This window comes from Ovis aries, chromosome 2 (genome assembly GCF_016772045.2).
Source record: "Ovis aries strain OAR_USU_Benz2616 breed Rambouillet chromosome 2, ARS-UI_Ramb_v3.0, whole genome shotgun sequence".
Taxonomy (NCBI): domain Eukaryota; kingdom Metazoa; phylum Chordata; class Mammalia; order Artiodactyla; family Bovidae; genus Ovis; species Ovis aries.
In genome coordinates this window covers 217,146,034-217,158,472 of record NC_056055.1, presented here as the reverse complement: position 1 = coordinate 217,158,472, position 12,439 = coordinate 217,146,034, and the positions used below count along the sequence as shown (strand labels likewise).

The window sequence follows — 12,439 nt, the reverse complement described above, 5'->3', positions numbered from 1 at the left end:
TTCACTTTCCTGCATTGGAGAAGGAAATGGCAACCCACTCCAGTGTTCTTGCCTGGAGAATCCCAGGGATGAGGGAGCCTGGTGGGCTGCCATCTATGGGGTCGCACAGAGTCAGACATGACTGAAGTGACTTAGCAGCAGCAGCAGTTCTTACTTTTGTTTTTAAACTTTGGAGTCAGTTTCTTGGAGAGGAGTAAAGTCAAGTCAGATGTCTCATGTTTCACAAAGGAGCCATCTCCTAGAAAGCTTGTAAATATGATTTCTGAGAAATCAAATTGCATTTTAGATAAATTATGGTAACTCACCAAATAAAAGAATACTGTGCTGAATTATTTGTAAAGAGAATAATGAGCTAGTGGCTTTAAAAAATAAGTACAGTGCTTTTCAATCACCTGGTCTTAAGAAGATGAGAGCTATGGTGGAATCTATTTGAATCATACACAATATGATAATTCAAAAGAAAATATTGATTTAGTTAGTGTGAAGCATTTAAACTCTTGGTGCTAGAATAAATAATTCCTTACATTTGAATTGCACTTAATCATTTCTAAAGGACTTTTGCACAAATTGTTATGTAGAGTTATTGATGAGATTTTATTAGGTTGTTTATAAAAACATTATAATTTTATTTTCTTCATATTGTGCATATATTAGTTCTTTATAACAGATTTATTCCATTGCATACTGTTGGAAGGGCTTCCCTGGTGGCTCAGATGGTAAAGAATCCACCTGCAATGTGGGAGATCTGGGTTTGATCCCTGGATTAGGAAGATCCCCTGGAAGAGGACATAGCAGCCTAGAGAATCCCCACAGACAGATGAGCCCGGCAGGCTACAGTCCATGGGGTCGCAAAGAGTCAGACACGACTTAGCGACTAAACACAGCACAGTAAGTTCTAGTGGAAAAGGAAATGACAACTCACTCCAGTACTCCTGCCTTGAAAATCCCATGGACAGAGGAGCCTACAGACCATGGGGTCACAAGAGTCAGACACGACTTAGCGACTAAACCACCACAACCAATAGGATTTAGAGATTCATGGGGGAAAATCATGGAGAGCTCTGATTATCCCACTAACTTATGAAGAAAAGCTTGAAAAAAAAACTATGTGACAAGTGCTTCATAGACCAAATAAAAGGCTGTGCAAAACACACAGTCCAAAAGGAAATTAACCATTTTTAACTATGAATCTGTTATCATACTCTGATAATTGGTTTTGAGGTGATTGTTTGTGGGGAGGAGGGAACAAAATTATAGAAAAAGTGAAACATTAAGTATTTTTATTGGTCTCTCAGACCTTGTAAGACTAAGTAGAAAATAGTCAATTTGTTTTTTATTAGAACTGAATGGGACCCTCTTAATTTACAGATGGGAACACTGGGACCTACAGATATTTTAATTTGCCAGAATTCAGTCATAAGCAATAAGAGAGAAAGGCCTTAAAAACTGCTTTTACTAAATCATTTTCCATGAGATTTGTGTGGTATTTTATCCTCTTATTGGTGTTAGTTGCTCAGTCGTACCCGACTCTTTGCGACCCCATGGACTGCAGCCCTCTGTCCATGAGATTTTCCAGGCAAGAATACTGGAGTGGGTTGCCATTTCCTTCTCCATAGATTCAAATGTAAAGTATGTCCAAGATTTCAGCTCACCCTATAATCAATAGAGTATAAAATGTAATTTTATCATTGGAGGTACTATTCTGTAGAGTAATGTAGAGAATCTAAAACTGGTATAGATGCAGTTACTTTTTTTCCCCTCCCTTGTTATAGAGAGGGATTACCTTCAAAATGACAGTTTGAATTTAGGTTTTTTAATTCTGTTTTTTCAAATTGTTGTTTTTCTTTGTTTCTTACATCTGCTATACCAAAAGATGAAAATGAGCTAGTAATAATTATGATAAATACTTCCTGATTTCCTACTATGTAATGGCTGTGTCATTCATTTCACAGTCAAGAAACCCAAGGCACAGAGTGATGAAGTAACTCATCCAAGATTGCACAGTGAATAAGTGGTGGTGTCAGAATTTGAACCCAGACACTCTGGTTCCAGAATATGGCTTTAAGCTTGTGGATTGGCATTTTTTACATCTAGTAGTCAGTACTAATTTTTTCATGTTTCAATTAGTTAGGTTTTACAAAAGTAGACTAAAAATTAGAAATTAGGGATATAAATTCCTTCTCCATCTCTATCATGAAATGTAAAAATATGGAAAAGAAGATTCTGAGCTATGTATAGTTTTTAATGTGAAATGCTGCCTCTGTTTGACAAATTCTGCATGAATCATTGCAGTTCTAGTATCACAGAAATCAACTCCTGCTTCGCAAATTAAAAGTCCTCTTCAGGCTACAGCGACTTCCTCAGTACTAGTTGGGCAATAGAGAAATGAGGATGAAACTCCAGACTACACCCCAGTTGAAACTCAGCTATGGTGAAAATGGGAGTTGTCATCCCGTGGGCATCTTCTGCTCCCAGATTAGCCAGGCAGGTATGTAGGACTGATAAATCATTCAGAGTAAATATCATCAACTCAAAGGACTCCCTCCATAGTCTTTCTGACTGAGGGCTCTGGAGAAGACTGGGTTTCTGGTGAGTAAGGGAGCTGCTGCCGTCCCTGCTGTGGTGATCGCCAGACAGGAGGAAAATGCGTACTTTCAGCATCATCTGCCTTTACTTAACTCCCTTCTGCACTGCCACCAACAGCTTAGGTAACTTGCTCATGCAAATAATAAGTTCCAAGTAAAGAAAACTTTCCATAGGCTGGCAGGAGTCCCAGATGCTTCTTGTTCACATGGAGAAGAAATGGGCTAAGGCGCCAAGTTTGAAATAGCTCTAACCTCTTGTAATCGCTACAGGTGGTGGCTTGTCAAGAGGCAAACATTAAAGCCAAAATGTTATGCTTAGGGAGCAAAAGCAAACAAAACAAAACCAAACTCCCAAATCACATTTAGGCTAAGTCAAGCTATAATGTGCAGTGAGTTACTTCTGTCTCCCTTTAATACGTACATTCTCATGAAAGGGCAGGCAAACAGTTCCTCATCAGTGAGGAGCCGACTGCTTTTCAAGAGTAGTAAGACCCTGCCATAGTGAGATAAGTGGTCTTCAAAAAAAAAAATGTAGTCTTGCCAACAAAAAGACACATTTTTATGAAGTTAATGAGAAGCATTATTTTTCTAGTGGAAATATCACTAAAAGCATAATGGAAATTCTACAAATATGATCATGAGATGAATGAAACTCCCACTGTCTCAAGACTATCAGTTTCGAATATCCCTGCCCCCTCAGAAGAGAAGAAGCCCAACCCATCCCACATCTAGAGACAGGGACTGTTGGAAGGCAAGGGAAAGTGCCAACTGGAATGATATCCAAACTTGTGTTATCAGAGGGTGATATTGATTCAACCCATCCCGATGTGACTCAGTAGCTTTGGGTAAATGAAAGGTCATCATTCCTACCATGTCTTTTGGTTTCCAAAGCATACTTTTTGCCTTCATGAATGTGATAAAAATAATAATTAGAGTAAACTTTTATTGACAACATCAGCAAGTACCTTGCTAAGTTCTTTGCATGGATTTCCTGAATTAATACTTAACATCATCTCCTTGAATATGACTATTCCTATTTTAAAGATAAGCAAGGCATAGAAATGTTAAGTAATTTACTAATGTTCACATAGTTACTATGTGCCTGAGCCTTCATTTTAACCACAGTTCCCTCCCTTCTCCCAGCCCACACAGTGGGTTTTTCCAGGTTACAAAGGCCAACAATAGCAATCCTAAAGTTTGACTCATTAGAGTTTACAACCTCTCCATTTTCTTCTTCATACCACCTGTTAGAGATATAACTATCTCTAGTACTATCAGAGATAGTACTATCAGAGATAGAACATGGTTGTAAAAGTGAACTCAATTTGTCCGCGGCTCTAGGGAAAAAACGTAAGAAGAAAGACTGGAATTATTGATTAATTGGCAGTTTGTGGGATACATGGCCGTTGTTATACTTTTGGGATCTGAATTGGTAAGAGGAAAGAGCTTATGAGGGCTCTCACTGATGAAGGCTGTGAAGGCCAAAGAAGTGAGGTTTTTATCTGGCCCTGTTCTTACTGCTGACTTTTTGTGTGGTGTGTTTTTATGGAAATAAAGACAAGTGCATGAGGACAGAATTCCAGGGTGTATCATGCTCCCCATAACACTCATGATTTAATAGTAATAGTTGAGGGACCTACAGTATACAACATGCTTTTCTATGTTGCTTGGCTGAAATTAATGTAGGCTTTGTTCTGGGAAGCTCAGAACTCATCATCATTCATCTTCTGCTGAGGCTTGCCCCATCCAATTTCTCCATTCTCAGGTGTGCCAGCCACACTAGGCTGTCTCTCAGGTTAGAACCATCTGAGTCATCTTGACTCCTCCCTTTACTTCACCTCCCCAAACCACTATCCTTCAGTTCAGAACCCATCTTGTGAAATGCATCCTGAAGTTATCCCTTCCCTTCCATCCTTCCTGCCACCCTTTGGTTCAAGATCTCATTGCTTCATGCCTGGATTTCTTCAAAAGGTGTTTTTTGTTTTGCTTTGTGTTTTTCAGGGGTTGTATCTCTGGAAGCACTGCCTCTAACACTTCCCACATTTTGTCATCAGATATATCCCTAAAATATTCTTCAGGTCGATCAAGTTTCAACTCTTCGTTGTCTCACTTTCAAGACCTTCATAATCAGGATTCATCCAACTTTCTGTTTTTTTCTGTGGGGCAGTATGTTGCGTGTGCTTAAAGAAACCGTGTCTGAAAGTCTTCTGCATGTCCCATGTTCATAGCTCCTCCTCATCATCTATTAAACGACAAGCTCCCATCTATGGCCTACTCTTTCACCTTCCTGACCATTCAAACTACAGCTATTTCTCCTTTATGTCTTTCTCGTGAATGTATTAGCTAGTAGTGGTTTTTGAATGACTTATGCTTAATCTTGACTCACTGGACAGATAGTACATGTATAGCAGAAATCATATCATAGCTTCAAATTCTTCTCAGATACAGCATAATTCCCAACATAGGGAACAAAATAAGAGTGAAATATATTGGTCAGAATTTGATAGTTTGAAAAATTGATATGGAGGCTTGGATTACAAAACTCACCCAGAGATGGATAATAATAAAAAAATTATCATTGTAAATCAGGTGAGTTAAGGACAAGAAGTTAACTTGTTTAGGGTTTGATTTTTACTTCTCTCCAAATAAATATGACTGTGCTATCAAAAATGTCTATATGGTTATATTAGGAAAAGAAAATAGATATAAAGCTCTGTCACTCCTCCCCAGGTAGATTCACCTGGGAATTTCCTTCACAAATTAATAAGTCCTTGTGAATGCATACAAGAGATTTTTGTGTGGGAGAGATTTACAGTCTACTTCTTGCTTAAGGTCCATAAAATGTTGGAACAGTTTTTGAATTTCAAAGCCAGAGTCCTGTCATTTACTTCTTCCATCTGTAAATCAGTAGTTAACTTTTTTTCTGAAACATTACTGACCCTTTAGATGATAATACGGAGATAAATTCTGGAAATTCATAGACACTGAGTCTGGGATTAGTCTGTGAGTGTGCTCTTGGTATTCGGGCAGATCGTGTGGAGCAGAAGGAAGGGGGACGTGAATACAGCCCTACCACTCTGTGCGCAGGGCCGGCCTCAGCTCCTGCTGGCCGTGGCCCATCTCTCTGACTTGGAATTCTGCCAGTCTCTCACACAGTGCAGATGCACACCCTAGCATGACAAAAGGATTTCTCAACTAATCCCCTCTAAGGCTTGGTACCCAGGGTTGCTCCAGAGAACCGGAAATACCTTCAAGTACAGTAACACTTAATTTAACAAGTAGAAAGATAAAGAGTAAAGAATAGCTGTTGATTGCACAGTGGAAGAAGTGAGGAGGAGGAGGAGATTTTTTTTTTCTGGTCGTTTCACACCAGCCCTACTTTTGATGATTCACCTGTCAAGCTTCCCAGAGTTATTACCTCAATGAAAAGTGGCTCTGGGAGCCACATGTCTTCTTTTTCACTCCTTTCCCCTTTTCTCCCCTTTTCTTCTGGACCAGAGGAATTCTTATTATGATCACATAGGGACCTCAAATATCCAAGCCTGTATGATAAATACAAATAAACAAATGATTTCTGATAAAATTCTTACAAGTATAGTAATGTCATTTGCCGAGGTGACTACTATCAGTTGATGTTTCCATTATACCCTTGAAGCTCAGAGCCTGAGTTGACGAAGTGATTTCAGCCAATTGTTTGCACTTGTCAGAGGGTATCAAGCCCACACACAGGCTCACAGGTGAGGGTCTGGCTTCATGGTTGGCTGACTGTGTGTTTTCCTGAGTGACTGCTTTATTAAACCTTCCTTTAAGCATCACCCAGGAAACCTGGCTTACCAAACCTTATTCATTTTTATACTACTCTCACTATTCAAAATTTTCTCATTCTCTTTGATTAGGTCATATCATGTCCTTTGCTTAGATAAATGAACCAGTGTATTTTTAGAGTGAAAGTATCTCTCATGGAAGAAACGTCACAGCATACAATATTGTCTTGTCTCAGGTCAGTTAGAATCTCATTGTGGGTTAGAATTAGAGTGACTTATGGACTTCCCTGGTGGCTCAGATGGTAAAGCGTCTGTCTATAATGCGGGAAACCCAGGTTCGAGCCCTGGATTGGGAAGATCCCCTGGAGAAGGAAATGGCAATCCATTCCAGTACTATTGCCTGGAAAATCCCATGGATAGAGGAGCCTGGCAGGTTGCAGTCTATGAGGTCGCAAAGAGTCGGACACGACTGAGTGACTTCACTTCACTTCAATAGTATTTTCACATTTAGAAAATAAAATCTTTATTTCAGTTATATATTTGCATATTTATACCTATATGTAAAATCATTACTATTGTAAGAGGCAATGTAGGGGCTTAGAGCACAGACTAGAGATCCAAACTGCCTGGATTCAAACGGGTAAATCTCTTGAATACTTGGAGCCTTATTTTCCATATCTGTATATTGAAGTTAATGACAGCACCTACTTTACAGAGTTGTGAGAATTAAATGAATTAATACTTGTTAAATACTTAGAAAAGTTCCTGGGACATAATAAGAGCTACATTCATGTTGGATATTATTTTTATATTATTTATGATATAAAATATTGTTTATATTTTAATATATAGAGATAGTATGATATCAGTAATTGAGTATCATTGAGACAATCTAGTTTTTCATAATTTGACTGATAAAGAAACCAGCTCAGAAAATTTAAGAGCTAATTAAAGTTTTACATTTATTCTTCTTATTGTCACATATTTAAAATGTATCTCTTATGTCTGTGCTGATCCAAAACATCATGAGGACTCAGAGCAAAAAGTTTGCACCAGACTATACATTAGGAACTATAATCAATAAATATAAATGCAATAAATTCCACAGTGGAGCTAGGAGCAAGACCAGAAGCAGCAGAGAAGATGGAGTCCAGAAAATTTTACCTGGAATCAAGGCTGGGGCTACAAGGAAGCATATCCAAGGCAAAATTTGAAAGATTAACAATAACTCATTAATCAAGTTCAGTCATATTTTATATTCTAAAACATCAATTAATTTTAAAATTCTGTATACAGAATACCAAAATTTTAAATAAAATCAAGGCCAATATTACTGCTCTTTCTTTTGCCTTAGGCTCCAGTGTGGCTCATATAGCACTGCCTGGGGTACCAGGAAAGACTTCATAAGAATATCTGATGTCTTAGCATGGCTCTTGAGTAATGAGTAGGAGTTTGTCGACTAGACAGTGTCTTTGCATTCCTAACAGAGAGTGGTCAACGTGAGTGAGGGCACAGGACATGAAAGAGTTACATGTGCCAGGAATTTGGAGTTTGCTTTGCCTGAAAAAAAGAGAATGTTTATTGCGAGCATTGGGAGATGAGGCTTTTTGGTCAATATTTAAAGTATTGGACTTTATTTTGAAGAGGATGAACTTTTTAGTAGATTACTTTTGTTTAAATGTATTTTTTTTCTGACCATAGAAATACACACTAAATTTAAAATTTAGTAACATAAGTATTGATGTCTCAGAAAGAAGTAACGCATAAGTTTCCTCCTAAAGATAACCATTGTTAACAGTTCAGCTTACTTTTTCTTATACTTTTTTCTATGCATGTAACACAAAAATGTACACACAACTAAAATTTGAACATTGGGATCAGATAACATTTTAGAAAAAGCTCCTGCAGCAGAATGAAAGATGGTTTAGTAGAAACTGGTAAGTGGTTTGAGCAGAGTTCTGGTTCTAAAACTTGCGCTTCACTTTTCATTTTCATGATCTCTTGATTGCCCTGGAAATGGTAAAATTGTAAACACCTCCTCCTTCAATTCCTCACTTTCTTCCCAGATTTTCAAATGCAGATTTCTTTAGACATTCCATGGGATCGATAAGAGTTGGACATGACTGAGCAACTAAACCACCATCACCACTCTTTATAATATGGAGGTTTTCCATGAACAACTAGCTATAATCCTCTAATTTCATACTGTCCAGATGAGACTAACACAATTTAGGGCAACTCTGGGGAGTGGAATTATAGCTAAAGAGAAAATGATATAGGAATCACAATGCTGACAGTAGTTTTTCTTATCTTTTCTCTACCTTCATGATTTGCAAACAGATAACCTTAACTACTCTACCTTAATCAAAATCATCTAAAGACACTTGATGAAAGATGTAGGTTTCAGGGGGTTGACTCTAGGCTTTCTGAATTGTCACCCAGTGATGGTGATGGAGAATGTGGTAGAGATGATGAGGTGATGAGGTGCCAAGTGTGGTGACTAGGGGTGGTGTTGGGGACCTGACAGTTTAAAGAACTCCTTAGATGATTCTTATGCAACCCAATGTTTGAGAGCTATCTTTTCCTTTCTTTTTAATTATCTTTTCTTATTTTAAGTCAGTTGCATTTTCTACTAGCTCCCTACTACTAAAGTGAATCAAAAAATGAATTTAATTCTTTGTGTAATCTTAAAGAAGAATCTGCTTTCACCTTCAGTTATCTTGCAGCCATTCCCAACATTTTCTGCCTCATTTTAGCATTGAATCTCTTGCTGCAATCCTAAAGATGTCCACAGGTTTACCACTTTTCATGTCTCATGTTGAAGACAGCATTTTCAGGACAGTTGAAGAGAAGGCCTCATCTCAGAGAGTACTGTCTGATTGGTGACTAAGGAAGGAAGTACTCATAATTTCCCGAAGTTTTCTGCACAGGTGTTTCTCCAAGATGATTTCATGGTTAAGTTACATACCCTGGGGAATCCAGTTTCACTTAAACAAGTGCTTCACACTGTAACACTGCAACACTGTGCTGCTAGTTTCATAGATATTAGGAGAATGAGAAAACTGTCCAAAAAGTTGTTTCATTGTTTTGGAATTGCTGCCTTCTGTGGAGATGATACAAAAATGTTTCTGGAGATTCATATCTACATGGCATGCCTACATCTGTAACAAGCAGGTCGCTGTTGTTTAGTTGCCAATCGTGTCTGATTCTTTACAACTCTATGGATGTAGCAAGCCAGGCTTCCCTGTCCCTCACTATCTCCCAAAGTTTACCCAAGTTCATGTTCATTGAGTTGGTGATGCCATCCAACCATCTCATCCTATGTCGTCCTCTTCTGCCCTCAGTCTTTCCCAGCATCAGGGTCTTTTCTAATGAACCAGCTGTTCACATCAGGTGGCCAAAGTATTGAAGTTTCAGCATCAGCTCTTCAAATGAGTATACAGGATTGATTTCCTGTAAGATTGACTGATTTGGCCAAAGTAGAGTGCTAAAGAGTAGAGGAGATCAACTTGGGAGTCATTCAATCATGTAAGGTTTGTGGTTTGCTTTTTTTCTTTTAACATTCAAATTTTCCTGGGTCACACTCAACTTTTTTTTTTTTAAATAACTTTTTATTTTGTATTGACTATAGCCAATTAATAATGCTATGATAGTTTCAGAGGAACAGCAAAGGGACTCAGCAATACATATGCATGCTCAGTCATTTATTCCCATTCAACTCTTTGAGACCCCATGTACTGTAGCCTGCCAGGCTCCTCTGTCCGTGGGATTATTCAGGCAAGAATACTGGAGTGGGTTGCCATTTCCTCCTCCAGGGGACCTTTCCGACCCAGGGTTGGAACTTGCGTCTCCTGCATCTCTTGCATTGACAGGCAGATTCTTTTTTTTTAATTTTATCATTATTATTATTATTATTTTTACTTTACAATATTGTATGGTTTTGCAGCACTGTTTATAATAGCCAGGACATGGAAGCAACCTAGATGTCCATCAGCAGATGAATGGATAAGAAAACTGTGGTGCATATACACAGTGGAGTATTATTCAGCCGTTAAAAAGAATACGTTTGAATCAGGCAGATTCTTTATCACTATGCCACCTGGGAAGCCCAGCCATACATATACATGTATCCATTCTTCTCCAAACTCCTCTCCCATCCAGCCTGCCACATAACATTGAGCAGAGTTCCATGTGCTATGCCGTAGTCCTTGTTGATTATCCAACAATCATGTACGGTTTTTAATACTAGACTTAGGAGTTTGGATATTTTTCTGTAGTAACAGAAGCCTTGTGAAAGTGAAAATCACTCAGTCATGTCCTACTCTTTATAATCCCATGAACTATACAGTTTGTGGAATGAATTCTACAGGCCAGAATCCTGGAGTGGGTAGCTTTTCCCTTCCCCAGGGGATCTTCCCAACCCAGGGATAGAACCCAGGTATCCTGCATTGCAGGGGGATTCTTTACCAGCTGAGCCATGAGGGAATCTCAAGAATACTGGAATGGGTAGCCTATCCCTCTCCAGTAGATCTTCCTGATCCAGGAATCGAACAGGGGTCTCTTGCATTGCAGGCGGATTCTTTACCAACTGAGCTATCAGGAAATTGTGAGGAGGTATTTAATTTTTCTTTTTCCAGTACAGAAGGTTCACCTAAGGGAAGTTTGAAAGATTTTCTGCTATAATTGTTTATCTTCATCCAGGTGTTTCTATCACAGGCTGTATTAGTTATCTATCACAAATTGCCTCCCAAAACTAGTGGCAACAGCAGTAAATATTTTTTTAATTTATTTATTGGCTGTGTTGAGTCTTTGTTGCTGCGCACAGGCTTTCTCTAGTTGCAGCAAGCAGGGGCTACTCCCTCGTTGTGGTGCCAGGGCTAAGGGCTTCTCATTGTAGTGGCTTCTCTTGTTGCAGAGCGTGGGCTCTAGGGCATGGGGACTTCAGTAGTCAGACTCCAGAGCATGGCTGAGTAGTTTGATGCATGGGCTTAGTTGCCTCACAGCATGGCAAATCTTCCTAGACCAGGGACTCAAACTCGTTTCTTGTACACTGCAAGGCGGATTCTTTACCATTGAACCACCGGGGAAATCCAACAGCTAACCTTTATTATCTTCCAGTTCCTATGGGTCAGAAATTTTGTTACCACTTAACTTTAAGTAATTACTTAACTTTAAAACAGACTCAGTTTTAGCTTCGAGTCTGTCATGAGATTGCAGTTAAAATTTGGCTAGGGTTGCCTTCACATGACAACTTGACTAGGGCTGGAATGTCTGTTTTCCAGGTAGATTGCTTACCTGACTAACGGGTTGGTACCAACTGTTGATGAGGAGCCTCAGCTTCTGTCTGTAAGTTGTTTCAGCATCCTCTTGACATGGCAGCCGCTCCACCAGACCAAGCAATGAAAGAGACAGTCAAGTGAAAGCTGCCCTTTTTGTCACCTATCCTGGGAAGCCTCAGAGCATATTATCTACCAAGTTCTATTCATTAGAAACAAGTCAACAAGTCTGACCCATATTCAGGGGCAAAGGAATTAGGTTCTGCCTTTTGAAGGAAAGAGTGTCAAATATTCTGTGAACACATTTAAAGACCATCACATGGAATAGCAAGAGCCAGTGGTACAATAATAACGTGCACTAGACATGCTTGAAATATCCAGCCCCATCATGGCAGAGTCCTCGTCTGCTGGAGGCTATGCTGCATTCCTCGCACCTGGCACAGATGTCCGCACATGGAAGCTTCATTAAATATTTTTTGAACTGTTGATTTTGAAAGGTTGTTGTTGAATCATGACGCTGGGATTCTTGGCCCCCGGAGGAGAAGAATTTAATCCGGGGCCCGAGACGAGGCTTGATCGCTCAGAGGTTTTGTGTAATAAAGTTTTATTAAAGTATAAAGGAGATAGAGAAAGCTTCTGACATAGACATCAGAAGGGGATAGAAAGAGTACCCCCTTGCTAGTGTTAACAATGGAGTTATATACTCTCCAAAGAATGTCTGGAGGTTGTAAAGACCTCATCAGACCTACTCCCATATTTTAAGATAACAGAATTAGCCAGAAGGTTTAATCCAGAGACTGTCCTCAGGCAGAAT

General features: G+C 39.1%; 1 protein-coding gene across 1 annotated transcript in view; it reads left to right on the top strand.

Moving 5' to 3' along the window:
• The window catches only part of ABCA12 (ATP binding cassette subfamily A member 12), a 204,189-nt gene that overhangs the window by 13,934 nt on the left and 177,816 nt on the right, over positions 1 to 12,439 (top strand). The gene's annotated exons all lie outside the window — the stretch shown is intronic.